Source organism: Pseudophryne corroboree, chromosome 5, assembly GCF_028390025.1.
Source record: "Pseudophryne corroboree isolate aPseCor3 chromosome 5, aPseCor3.hap2, whole genome shotgun sequence".
In the NCBI taxonomy this organism is placed as follows: domain Eukaryota; kingdom Metazoa; phylum Chordata; class Amphibia; order Anura; family Myobatrachidae; genus Pseudophryne; species Pseudophryne corroboree.
In genome coordinates this window covers 409413363-409428120 of record NC_086448.1, presented here as the reverse complement: position 1 = coordinate 409428120, position 14758 = coordinate 409413363, and the positions used below count along the sequence as shown (strand labels likewise).

General features: G+C 46.8%; 1 protein-coding gene across 1 annotated transcript in view; it reads left to right on the top strand.

The window, feature by feature from the left end:
* ADCY2 (adenylate cyclase 2) overlaps nt 1-14758 on the top strand; it is a 1664414-nt gene that overhangs the window by 1577208 nt on the left and 72448 nt on the right. The gene's annotated exons all lie outside the window — the stretch shown is intronic.

Sequence of the window (14758 nt, the reverse complement as noted above, 5' to 3'; positions counted from 1 at the left end):
GTACAGGCACCACGTACAGAAGACTGGAGCACCACCAAAAACTACTGAACCTGCCCTGCCATCATCTGAAGCAAGAAGTGGTAACGAGGTGGAATTCAACCCTCTATATGCTTCAGAGGTTGGAGGAGCAGCAAAAGGCCATTCAAGCCTATACAATTGAGCACGATATAGGAGATGGAATGCACCTGTCTCAAGTGCAGTGGAGAATGATTTCAACGTTGTGCAAGGTTCTGATGCCCTTTGAACTTGCCACACGTGAAGTCAGTTCAGACACTGCCAGCCTGAGTCAGGTCATTCCCCTCATCAGGCTTTTGCAGAAGAAGCTGGAGGCATTGAAGAAGGAGCTAAAAGGGAGCGATTCCGCTGGGCATGTGGGACTTGTGGATGCAGCCCTTAATTCGCTTAACAAGGATTCACGGGTGGTCAATCTGTTGAAATCAGAGCACTACATTTTGGCCACCGTGCTCGATCCTAGATTTAAAGCCTACCTTGGATCTCTCTTTCCGGCAGACACAGGTCTGCTGGGGTTGAAAGACCTGCTGGTGACAAAATTGTCAAGTCAAGCGGAACGCGACCTGTCAACATCTCCTCCTTCACATTCTCCCGCAACTGGGGGTGCGAGGAAAAGGCTCAGAATTCCGAGCCCACCCGCTGGCGGTGATGCAGGGCAGTCTGGAGCGACTGCTGATGCTGACATCTGGTCCAGACTGAAGGACCTGACAACGATTACGGACATGTCGTCTACTGTCACTGCATATGATTCTCTCAACATTGATAGAATGGTGGAGGATTATATGAGTGACCGCATCCAAGTAGGCACGTCACACAGTCCGTACTTATACTGGCAGGAAAAAGAGGCAATTTGGAGGCCCTTGCACAAACTGGCTTTATTCTACCTAAGTTGCCCTCCCACAAGTGTGTACTCCGAAAGAGTGTTTAGTGCCGCCGCTCACCTTGTCAGCAATCGGCGTACGAGGTTACATCCAGAAAATGTGGAGAAGATGATGTTCATTAAAATGAATTATAATCAATTCCTCCGCGGAGACATTGACCAGCAGCAATTGCCTCCACAAAGTACACAGGGAGCTGAGATGGTGGATTCCAGTGGGGACGAATTGATAATCTGTGAGGAGGGGGATGTACACGGTGATATATCGGAGGGTGAAGATGAGGTGGACATCTTGCCTCTGTAGAGCCAGTTTGTGCAAGGAGAGATTAATTGCTTCTTTTTTGGGGGGGGTCCAAACCAACCCGTCATATCAGTCACAGTCGTGTGGCAGACCCTGTCACTGAAATGATGGGTTGGTTAAAGTGTGCATGTCCTGTTTTGTTTATACAACATAAGGGTGGGTGGGAGGGCCCAAGGATAATTCCATCTTGCACCTCTTTTTTCTTTTCTTTTTCTTTGCATCATGTGCTGATTGGGGAGGGTTTTTTGGAAGGGACATCCTGCGTGACACTGCAGTGACACTCCTAAATGGGCCCGGTGTTTGTGTCGGCCACTAGGGTCGCTAATCTTACTCACACAGTCAGCTACCTCATTGCGCCTCTTTTTTTCTTTGCGTCATGTGCTGTTTGGGGAGGGTTTTTTGGAAGGGACATCCTGCGTGACACTGCAGTGCCACTCCTAGATGGACCCGGTGTTTGTGTCGGCCACTAGGGTCGCTAATCTTACTCACACAGTCAGCTACCTCATTGCGCCTCTTTTTTTCTTTGCGTCATGTGCTGTTTGGGGAGGGTTTTTTGGAAGGGACATCCTGCGTGACACTGCAGTGCCACTCCTAGATGGGCCCGGTGTTTGTGTCGGCCACTAGGGTCGCTAATCTTACTCACACAGCTACCTCATTGCGCCTCTTTTTTTCTTTGCGTCATGTGCTGTTTGGGGAGGGTTTTTTGGAAGGGACATCCTGCGTGACACTGCAGTGCCACTCCTAGATGGGCCCGGTGTTTGTGTCGGCCACTAGGGTCGCTTATCTTACTCACACAGCGACCTCGGTGCAAATTTTAGGACTAAAAATAATATTGTGAGGTGTGAGGTATTCAGAATAGACTGAAAATGAGTGTAAATTATGGTTTTTGAGGTTAATAATACTTTGGGATCAAAATGACCCCCAAATTCTATGATTTAAGCTGTTTTTTAGTGTTTTTGGAAAAAAACACCCGAATCCAAAACACACCCGAATCCGACAAAAATAATTCGGTGAGGTTTTGCCAAAACGCGTTCGAACCCAAAACACGGCCGCGGAACCGAACCCAAAACCAAAACACAAAACCCGAAAAATTTCAGGCGCTCATCTCTAGTCAGAGCATTGCAAAATGACCTCCAGCAAGCCACAGATGTGCATGTGTCTACTAAAACGATCAGAAACAGACTCCATGAGGGTAGTATGAGGGCCGACGTCCATAGGTGGGGGTTTTGCTTACAGCGCAACACCGTGCAGGACATTTGGCATTTGCCAGAGAACACCAAGGTTGGCAAATTCGCCACTGGTGCCCTGTGCTCTTCACAGATGAAAGCAGGTTCTCACTGAGCACATGTGACAGATGTGACAGAGTCTGGAGACGCCAAGGAGAACGTTCTGCTGCCTGCAACATCCTCCAGCATGACCGGTTTGGCAGTGGGTCAGTAATGGTGTGGGGTGGCATTTATTTGTGGGGCCGCACAGCCCTCCATGTGCTCGCCAGAGGTAGCCTGACTGCCATTAGGTACCGAGATGAGATCCTCAGACCCCTTGTGAGACCATATGCTGGTGCGGTTGGCCCTGGGTTCCTCCTAATGCAAGACAATGCTAGACCTCATGTGGCTGGAGTGTGTCAGTAGTTCCTGCAAGATGAAGGCATTGATGCTATGGACTGGCCCGCCCGTTCCCCAGACCTGAATCCAGTTGAGCACATCTGGGACATCATGTCTCGCTCCATCCACCAACGCCATGTTGCACCACAGACTGTCCAGGAGTTGGCGGATGCTTTAGTCCAGGTCTGGGAGGAGATCCTCTCAGGAGACCATCCGCCACCTCATCAGGAGCATGCCCAGGCGTTGTAGGGAGGTAATACAGGCACGTGGAGGCCACACACACTACTGAGCCTCATTTTGACTTGTTTTAAGGACATTACATCAAAGTTGGATCAGCCTGTAGTGTGTTTTTCCACTTTAGTTGTGGTTGTGACTCCAAATCCAGACGTCCATGGGTTAATAAATTTGATTTCCATATATAATTTTTGTGTGATTTTGTTGTCAGCACATTCAACTATGTAAAGAACAAAGTATTCAATAAGAATATTTCATTCAGATCTAGGATGAGTTGTTTAAGTGTTCCCTTTATTTTTTTTAGCAGTATATATATATATATATAAACAGTTATTTATATAGCGCACACATATTCTGCGGCGCTTTACAGAGAATATTTGGCCATTCACATTAGTCCCTGGCAAAGTGGATCTTACAATCGATATTACCTACCACATTCATGGTATGTTTAATTGTGTTTGGAGCCATTTAACCGACCAGTATATTTTTGGAGTTTGGGAATAAACTGGAGTACCCGGAGGAAACCCATGTAAGTACAGGGAGAATATACAAACTCCACACAGTTATGGCTGTAATGGGAAGTCTTTTCATACAATATATTTGTGTGTATATATAAATATATATATATATATATATATATATATAAAAAAAAATCTCAAACAATCTGTCACTCCTTTACTTTAAATCAACTTACTGCATGCCATAGCTATATAAAATAGTATTTCCTTGGGTCCAGAAATAATTGCCGGTCCACGCTTGGCACTGCAGGTAAAATCACTGTTTATTTACAGCATGTGTGCAATGTTTCTGGGCCGCGCAGGGCCCTGTCCTCAGGCTGCTGTCACAAAAACATGTATGTTAACAGACACAAAGAACTGACATACCTTAAATCCCCAAGTGGATTCCGTAGTGCACCCCTGTAACGGAGACCAGAGGCTTTGCTTCCTCCCACCGGCACTAATCCTAATGACATCAGTGCGAGGAGCCACTATGTTTCTTAGCATTGGGTGACACTGTTTCCTGACATGGGAACATAGATTGAAAAGTAAATAAAGTGAAAAGCTGCTCCCATGAGAATAAGCTGTAATAAAATGCAGAGTATATTATATTGCTGGGTAAGTAAAACAATTTAAAATGCAAGCAAAATATACAATGCAATACAGAACATATGCAGACAGATAAATTGCCAGGTTATATATATTGCAGAATAGATAAATATAAATGCAGTGTTAATGCAGGAAAATATACTTTGCAGCATGTGAATAAAACGTGCTGTAACTGAAGAGTCCTGGTTAATGGAGGGGATGCGGTCATGTGACCACTGCTCAGGATCCCGGCGGTCACCATGCGGACGCGGGGATCCCGATCAAATGCTCGATAGTAAGCATGCCAACTAACAGGGACTATTCCCACTTCTGGGTGTCCACGACACCCATTGAGTGGGAATAGAACCTGTGGCGAGCATCGGGCCACCGAGCCTGCCTGATTTTAGGCAGTGTCAAGCTTTGTATAATCCTCCACCCTGGGGCGGTTTAAGGCCTGTGTGCAGCCTCCTCTGTCCAGGCTCCTTCCTCTCAGCTGGGCTTCAGCAGCTGAGCAGTGCTGTAGAGCGTCTGGCTAATACACATGCACAGATCTCCAGAGAAAATGGCATGGCTGCCATCGGCATGGGACTCCGGAGGAGTAAGTATTAAAAAAAAAGTGTGTGCAGTGTGGGCCTCCCTGGACTCAGGGGCCTGTGTGCACCATACACACTGCACCCACTATAAATACGCCAGTACGTTCACCACCCTCAACTACACACTGCCTGGAACAATGACTCACTGATTGCTTTGCTGAGGTGTACTTCCTGTTCTTTGAGCATACAGTATCTCTCTTGATGTGAGAGGTGAACATTGGCTATGAAGGTGCATGATGGGCGACCGACACGCTATAGGGGAGCAGCTCACCATCAAAATGAACCTGACGTGTGTCTAAAATGACAGTTCAGTGAACCCTGCTTCGTATGGGGCTCTGAAGCAAATGGATGCCCCTATGCTAACAAAAGTGCAGAAGCGGAATAGGCTTCAATTTGCATGGCTGTATTGGAAATGTACCTCTGCTGTTTCACATTTTCTGCTTCAGATGGACATTGGTGTGTCAGGTGAGAAACATTGAAGAAGACGCACCCTGCAACCATTGCTGGAAGAACACAAGCTGGCGAAGGCAGCATTATGGTCTGGGGAATGTTTTCATGACATTATCTGGGCCCACTCATCCATGTTTAAGGCACTCTCTACCAATTTGGTTATGAATCCATCCTTACGGATCACGTATGTCACAACTGAGGGCCTGAGCTGACGGGAGGCAGCCTCAGTTGTAGGGGCTGAGATGTACCGGAACCTGGGAGGTTGTATCAGACCCCTGGACATGTAAGTAACATGAATAATAACTGCCCGAAGGCGTTACCACGACAACTTGGATAAAAGTCAATGATGTTTATTATGACAACTCCGCAACACAGCAGCAGTAAAAGAAAACGTAAAAAGTCAGCAAAGAATAAATACAGTTCCTGGGTACTACAGGATGGCAGGAGCCACAGGGCACTGGTAGTGTGAGATAGTTCTTATGATCTTCTAGATGGAAAGTCCTTACCAGGCCCGACTGTAGCAATGGAGATAACCCAGGATTGTGCCAGCTGGTGTTCCAGGAAAAGCTGGGTTGCTGAAGATAAAACAGCTGCTGTGGATACTGGCTGGAACCAGACTGTTGTTAGCACGGAGTGGATACTGGCTGGAACCAGTTAAATAATAAATGAACTTGGGAGCGATGAAATATGAACTGAAATGTAGAACTTGAGAGCGGAGAAATAATAATACCGGTGGAGAGTGGTAAAGTGTAGAAAGGACACCGGCCCTTTAAGGGAAGCTGTACTCTGCTGGAAGCTGAGCTGGAAGCAGGTAATGTTGTAGCTGGAAACAGAAGAATCCACAATGGATTGGAGAGTCAGGCTACACCGCAGGTGGAATGCTGGTGCGGGTCTCTATGGTGGAAGTCTTGAGACAGGAGCTGGAACCTGGAAGACAATCACAGGAGAGAGACAAACAGGAACTAGGTTTGACAACCAAAGCACTGACGCCTTCCTTGCTCAGGCACAGTGTATTTATACCTGCAGCAAGGAAGGGATTGGCTAGGCAATTATGCAGATTAACAATACTGACAACAGATTGGAGGAAATGATCAGCTGACAGAATCCAAGATGGCTGCGCCCATGCAGACACTTGGAGGGAAGTTTGGTTTGTAATCCATGTGGTAATGAAAACAGTAATGGCGGCGCCGGCCACTGGAGACAGGAGACGCCAGGCTGACAAGTGCACATCCAACCACGCGGACACAGCGGAGGCCGCGGCTGACGTAATCGCCACTCTGACACTCTGCATGCAGAAGCTCAGGGACGGCGGCGGAGGCCGCGGGAGACGCCATGCCAGATGTAATAAGGCGTTACTGTGACAGCGTCTCAGAGAGACAGGAGAGGATGCAGGAATGTGAACATTAGGATAACAGATGGGATCCGGTCCTGGAGCGCTGAGCCAGCCTTAGGAGGCATCTGATGGGTAAGAAATGGCGTCCAAATACCCGGATCGTGACAGCACCCCCCCCTTTAGGAGTGGCCCCAGGACACTTCTTTGGCTTTTGAGGAAACTTGGAATGGAATCTCCGGACCAAGGCAGGAGCATGGACATCAGAAGCATTGGTCCATGAACGTTCCTCAGGGCCGTAACCCTTCCAGTCAATAAGATACTGTAGTTGACCGTAACGGTGACGTGAGTCCAGGATCTTGGCAACTTCATACTCAACGCCTCGTTGAGTTTGGACTTTCGGAGTTGGAGGAAGTGAGGAATGAAACCGATTCAAGATCAGCGGTTTCAACAGGGAAACATGGAATGTCCTGGGTATTTTTAAGAAGGGAGGCAACTGGAGTCTGTAAGCAACAGGATTGATGACTTGTTCAATCTTGAAAGGACCGATATAGCGAGGTGCAAACTTCATACTGGGAACTCTTAACCTCAAATTCTTCGTGGATAACCATACCCGATCACCCACCTTGAGAGCAGGAACTGCTCGACGCTTCTTATCCGCAAACTTCTTGTACCTGAACGATGCCTTGAGCAGAGCTGATCGTACGCTCTTCCAGATATTGGCAAACTGATGCAAGGTGATATCCACTGCGGGAACAGAAGTTGCTGGAAGCGGTTGGAACTCAGGAACTTTAGGGTGGAATCCAAAGTTAGTGAAGAATGGTGTTGAAGCAGATGAAGAATGATACTGGTTGTTATGACAGAACTCGGCCCAGGGAAGTAATTGAACCCAGTCATCTTGAGAGGAGGACACATAGATGCGGAGGAAGGCCTCCAAGTCCTGATTCACCCTCTCGGTTTGACCATTGGTCTGAGGATGGTAAGCCGTGGAAAACTTTAGCTTGACTTGGAGGACTTGACATAAACTTCGCCAGAATTTGGCTGTGAATTGAACTCCTCGATCTGAGATAATTTCTTCAGGAAGACCGTGGAGTCGGAAGATCTCTTGTATGAATACTTGAGCCAACTTGGAAGCTGACGGAAGACCGGTGAGAGGAATGAAGTGTGCCATCTTGGTGAACCGGTCAACTACCACCCAGATGGTATTGAACTTGTTGCACATGGGTAAGTCTGTAATGAAATCCATCGACAAGTGGGTCCATGGTCGACGGGGAACGGATAGTGGAACCAGTTGCCCCGCAGGCGACTGGCGGGATACTTTATGTTGGGCACACTTTGGGCAAGATGCAATAAACTCCAAGACGTCCTTTTTCAGAGTTGGCCACCAATAGGACCTAGAGATAAACTCCAGGGTTTTTTGGATACCTGTATGTCCGGCAAAACGGGAAGCATGGGCCCAATGCATGAGCTTCTTCCTTAGCATCGGCTTCACAAAACTTTTCCCTGATGGGGGCGTAGAGTCCATCCCTACCGTGGAGAATGCCAACGGATTTATAATAGGATGCTTGTCTGAAGACTCTGACTCATTTTCTTGCTCCCATGAGCGGGAAAGGGCATCGGCCTTGCGATTCTGAGAGCCCGGACAGAACTGGAGTTTAAAGTCGAACCTGGAAAAGAAAAGTGCCCATCTGGCCTGACGAGGGTTGAGACATTGTGCGCCCTTCAGGTATAAAAGGTTCTTGTGGTCTGTAAGTATGGTGATTGAATGAGAAGCTCCCTCCAACAGATACCTCCACTCTTCTAGAGCGAGCTTGATGGCTAGCAACTCCTGGTCGCCAATGGCATAGTTGCGCTCAGCTGGGGAGAACTTCCGGGAGAAGAAACTGCAAGGGTGTAAATGGCCATCTTTAGCCCTCTGAGATAACACCGCTCCTACTCCAACGGAGGAGGCATCCACCTCTAGGATGAAAGGAGAGTCGATGTCAGGCTGTTTCAGAACAGGCGCAGAGATGAACCTTTGTTTTAAAAGATGAAATGCTTGCATGGCTTCTTCAGACCACTTGGACGGGTTAGCACCCTTCTTAGTGAAAGCAGTAATAGGCGCCACAATGGTGGAAAAGTCTCGTATAAACTTTCGGTAATAGTTGGCGAACCCTAAGAACCTCTGGACCCCTTTGAGGGTTAAGGGTACCGGTCAATTTTGGATTGCTTGTAGTTTCTCAGGATCCATCTCTAGTCCGGAACCGGACACAATGTACCCTAGAAACGGAATGGACTTGACTTCAAAGACGCATTTTTCTAATTTGCAATAGAGATGATTGACACGGAGACGGGACAGAACCTCTTTAACCCAAAAACGATGTTCCTCTAAATCGTTGGCAAAAATGAGGATATCGTCTAGATAGACCACGACATGACGGTATAGAATGTCTCTGAAGATCTCATTGACAAAATGCTGGAAGACAGCTGGAGCATTGCTCAATCCGAAGGGCATGACGAGGTACTCATAATGTCCGTCACGGGTGTTAAAGGCGGTCTTCCACTCGTCACCCTCACGGATCCGGATGAGATTGTATGCACCTCGCAAGTCCAGCTTTGTAAAGATGGTAGCTCCGCTAACTCTGTCAAAGAGCTCAGTAATCAGGGGTAAAGGATAACGGTTCTTGATGGTAATGTCGTTCAAACCTCTGTAGTCGATGCACAGCCGCAGACCACCATCTTTCTTTTTTACAAAAAAGAAGCCTGCGCCGGCTGGAGAAGAAGAAGGTCGAATGAACCCCTTTGCTAGGTTCTCTTTAATATATTCCTCCATAGAATGCGTCTCAGGCAGAGACAACGGATAAGTTCGGCCTCGAGGTGGAACCTTCCCTGGAACGAGATCAATCGGACAGTCCCATTCTCTATGAGGAGGAAGGATATCAGCAGAAGCTTTACTGAACACATCCGTGAAATCTTGATATGGAGGAGGTGGAACATCAGACGACCTGGGGGAGGAAGAACAGACAGGCAATACTTTAAACAAACATGTCTCAGCACAGGAGCAACCCCATGCCAGGATTTGCGTAGTCGTCCAATCAATTGTAGGATTGTGAAGACAGAGCCATGGAAGGCCCAGGACCACAGGATGTGTGGCTCTTGGAATCACTAAAAAAGAAATAAGTTCGGAATGAAGAACTCCCACTCTCAGACGAACTGGTAGAGTCCTTAAAGAAATGACTGCATCAAAAATTTTGCTGCCATCCACGGCAGTTAAAGAAATGGACGAAGGAAGTCTCTCGGTGGGTAGGGACCACCGTTTAACATAGGCTTCGGTAATAAAGTTCCCAGCTGCTCCGGAATCAAGGAGGGCAATGACGTTCCGATAACGTTGAGCAACTTGAAGCGAGACTGGGAGATTACAATCTTGAGGAGATGGAGAGGAGATCATTACTCCTAGCCGGCCCTCTCCTTGGCGAGCTAGGATTTGGAGTTTCCCGGACGTTTGGGACAGGCATTAATGGTGTGAGACGGAGCTGCACAATAGAGACAGAGAAACTCGGAGAGACGTCTTCGGCGCTCAGCAGGAGTTAAACGGGAACGGCCAAGTTGCATGGGCTCATCTTTAGATGGTGACAGTTGACGAGGAGGAGGAGCAGAAGATTTTGAAGCAGATGATCTTCCACGCTCAGTTGCTCTCTCTCTGAAACGTAAATCAACTTTCGTGCAGAGTGAGATTAGCTCATCTAACTTAGAAGGTAAGTCTCTGGTAGCTAACTCATCTTTAATACGCTCAGATAAGCCATGCCAGAATGCAGCATACAGGGCCTCGTCGTTCCATGCCAGTTCGGATGCCAGGATCTGGAACTGTATCAGATATTGTCCTACAGTACGTGACCCCTGGCGTAAACGGAGAATCTCGGATGAAGCTGAGGTTACCCGGCCTGGCTCGTCGAAGATGCGCCTGAATGTTGACACGAAGGCAGTGTAGGAAGATAGCAGGGTGTCGGACCTCTCCCATAACGGTGATGCCCAAACAAGGGCTGAGCCACTGAGAAGAGAAATAATGTAGGCAATTTTTGTACGGTCACTGGGAAAATTGCCAGGTTGTAGCTCAAACTGAATCTCACACTGGTTGAGAAATCCCCTGCAGAATCTTGGAGATCCGTCAAATTTTGCTGGCGTTGGAAGATGAAGACGTGGAGCAGAAATGGGTAAGGTGGGTGGGGTTATAGCTGGAGTCACTGTGGTTGACGCACCAGACGCGCCTGATCCACGGAGAGTTGTCTGAATCCCATCCAGCCGAGTAGAGAGATCCTGGTGACAGCGGATGATGTGGCCCTGTGCAGCCTCCTGATGTTCTAGTCGGGCTGCCAGTTCTTGCATCGGCCTGGCCGCTTGATCCTGGTCTCCGGCTGGATTCATTTGGTCAGTGCTTACTGTCACAACTGAGGGCCTGAGCTGACGGGAGGCAGCCTCAGTTGTAGGGGCTGAGATGTACCGGAACCTGGGAGGTTGTATCAGACCCCTGGACATGTAAGTAACATGAATAATAACTGCCCGAAGGCGTGACCACGACAACTTGGATAAAAGTCAATGATGTTTATTATGACAACTCCGCAACACAGCAGCAGTAAAAGAAAACGTAAAAAGTCAGCAAAGAATAAATACAGTTCCTGGGTACTACAGGATGGCAGGAGCCACAGGGCACTGGTAGTGTGAGATAGTTCTTATGATCTTCTAGATGGAAAGTCCTTACCAGGCCCGACTGTAGCAATGGAGATAACCCAGGATTGTGCCAGCTGGTGTTCCAGGAAAAGCTGGGTTGCTGAAGATAAAACAGCTGCTGTGGATACTGGCTGGAACCAGACTGTTGTTAGCACGGAGTGGATACTGGCTGGAACCAGTTAAATAATAAATGAACTTGGGAGCGATGAAATATGAACTGAAATGTAGAACTTGAGAGCGGAGAAATAATAATACCGGTGGAGAGTGGTAAAGTGTAGAAAGGACACCGGCCCTTTAAGGGAAGCTGTACTCTGCTGGAAGCTGAGCTGGAAGCAGGTAATGTTGTAGCTGGAAACAGAAGAATCCACAATGGATTGGAGAGTCAGGCTACACCGCAGGTGGAATGCTGGTGCGGGTCTCTATGGTGGAAGTCTTGAGACAGGAGCTGGAACCTGGAAGACAATCACAGGAGAGAGACAAACAGGAACTAGGTTTGACAACCAAAGCACTGACGCCTTCCTTGCTCAGGCACAGTGTATTTATACCTGCAGCAAGGAAGGGATTGGCTAGGCAATTATGCAGATTAACAATACTGACAACAGATTGGAGGAAATGATCAGCTGACAGAATCCAAGATGGCTGCGCCCATGCAGACACTTGGAGGGAAGTTTGGTTTGTAATCCATGTGGTAATGAAAACAGTAATGGCGGCGCCGGCCACTGGAGACAGGAGACGCCAGGCTGACAAGTGCACATCCAACCACGCGGACACAGCGGAGGCCGCGGCTGACGTAATCGCCACTCTGACACTCTGCATGCAGAAGCTCAGGGACGGCGGCGGAGGCCGCGGGAGACGCCATGCCAGATGTAATAAGGCGTTACTGTGACAGCGTCTCAGAGAGACAGGAGAGGATGCAGGAATGTGAACATTAGGATAACAGATGGGATCCGGTCCTGGAGCGCTGAGCCAGCCTTAGGAGGCATCTGATGGGTAAGAAATGGCGTCCAGATACCCGGATCGTGACAACGTACACCTACATATTTTGATTGTTTTCCCTGGGGCGGGATGAGATCTTCCAGCAAAACAATGCGACATGTCACATGGCTAGAAATGTCCGACAGTGGTTGGACAAGCATGACCAAGATTTTCAAGTATTTTCCTGTCCCCCTAATTCCCCGGACCAGAACCCTATTGAGCATCTGCAAGACCACCTCAATTGTTGTGTTCACTCTCTGGATCCTCCGCCATGCACCCTCTAGCAGCTGTGGGATGCACTGTGGTCAGCATGGCTAAGCAGCAGCCTTTATGGACCATCACAGCCCAGCCAGCACTTAGCAGCGTGTGGTGGCTGAGACACTAAGGTGCTGTTGCTGCTGACATGTAAGGGGGGGCAGGGGACGAAGGCCGACATAGGTCTGATTAATTAGTACCTGCCCTCCCTCTCAGCGGCAATTGGTAGGTCAGTGGGACAGTGTCCGAATAGTGGGACTGTACCACTGGAAACAGGACAGTTGGAAGGTATGGATTGCCAATACAAATCCATAGACAGTATAGCCTGTTTAGTAGGAGAATGAAAATCACAAAATCCAGGAAGACATAAATCCAGGTTATATGAATCTGGAACCACAAGTCTCTCTCTGCTTTAATTATACTTTAACCTGTAAATATATTACATGAAATAATCAGGATGTGGATATCTGATCTAGTAGATACAGTGGCTTTATTCTTTCATACAATTGTTGTTGAAAATAAAAATATTTGAAATTTTGAAACACCTTAAACTCATTTCAGGCATGCTAAAACCCGTGTTTTTGCATGTGAATGCACCTAAGCCTGGGATTTCTGCATATGTGAAAGGACACAACTTAGTCCCGGGTTTTTGCCGGCGGCTAGACTGGCAAATTCCTGGTTCACATGTCTGGTAGGGGCTTTATACAGGATATATATTATACCCCTTTCACAGTACATGCAAAATCCTGGTTATTCACATGAACACAGCAATCTGGGATTTTGCTGTGTATGAACATAAACTACCCAGGATGAAGTCCCTGGTCCCCGAGCTCTTTGCCAGGGTCAGGGCTGACACCCTGGGATTTTCTGGCTTACTAGACCCAACAAATTTCCGTCAGCATGTGTAAAGGGGTATCAATCATTTTGCTGTGTGTGCTGGACTGAAGGACTGTTATAAGAATATAAAATAAAAAATGCACTCTAAAAGGGTTCAGAGGAAAAATCATTGATTTTTCTATCACCAGGGCATGCTCCAGACTAAGATACTGTAAACTTTTCTTAATCTTTTTTCTATATTATTACAGTTTGAAATTTTTGTCTGAAAAACACCTTAGGACAACATATAAAAACTAGAGATACTGTAATCAGAGAACCAAGCCCATGTGAGCTTCCGGGATCCAAGGGATTGAGCATTGGCTCTGGTTTTCCTGCAAGGCTCAGATTCCAAATTGAGGCAAAACTTCATGCTCCTGGCATTAGCTGTCGCAGGTTTTGGATTTGATATAAGTCCCTAACACAAGTACTATTTCACACAGGATGCTTGACTGAGAGCACATACTAGACTGCCAGGGCAGAAATTAATAATATATCAGTCCTGTATTGTACTGGTGCACCGCCCAGAGCTCCTAAGAGCAGTGGTAACCATAAATAACCCTTTATTGGTGCACAGACACTGTTGGTGTATTTTTTGTCACTGCCAGATATTCCTAATACAGGACAGTATTAACACTTAGTGCAAAGTGCAGACTGGTGTATTTTGCAAGCCAGAGCTCCATACAGGGCAGCATTAACCCTTTTTTTGGTGCAAAGTGCATGCTGATGCCCGCAAAAGTTTTTTGTATACAAAAAAATGTTTTTTGGTACAACTTGCATGTGCTGTAGGTACCGTACTCCACTGCATTCATAAATATAAGCACTGTGACTTCTTAGTGTGAGTAGTTATTTGTGAAAAAAATAACAAAAAAGTTATTTATTTTTTTGTACAACTTGTACATTAGGTAAAATGCAATAGGTGCCATGCTGCACTGCGTCAATAAATGGAAACACTGTGACTCCACACTGTGAGTTGTCTTTTGTGAAAAAAGGGCATTTTTTTGTACAACTTGTGCATTCACTAAAGCTCAATAAGTGCAGTGCCACACTGCATTCATAAATATAAGCACTGAGTCGATATGAATCATGATCAGTCAATGGAAGAGCAGGAGCAACAACCAAGTACTAGTGCTGTTACTGCTGATAGTCATAATGATCATGATATTAGTACTTCTACTAAAGCTAGTGCTCAAGGACATAAATGGCTTAAGAAAGGCACCTGAAATCAAAACAATACTTTACAATGCTAAATAATAAAAGCATACCCTCTAATACCTAGGTTTAAGTCATGCATAATGTCTTTCTTTCCAACTACAATTAATAAAAGGGAGTACATTTAGCACACCCAACAACAAGCTCACTTTCCATAGACAGGCATATTTAACGCTGAACAGACTGGACTACACCCAACTAAATATGAGTGTTTATATAAAAATAAAAAAATGGGTTTCCATGTAGTAAACTC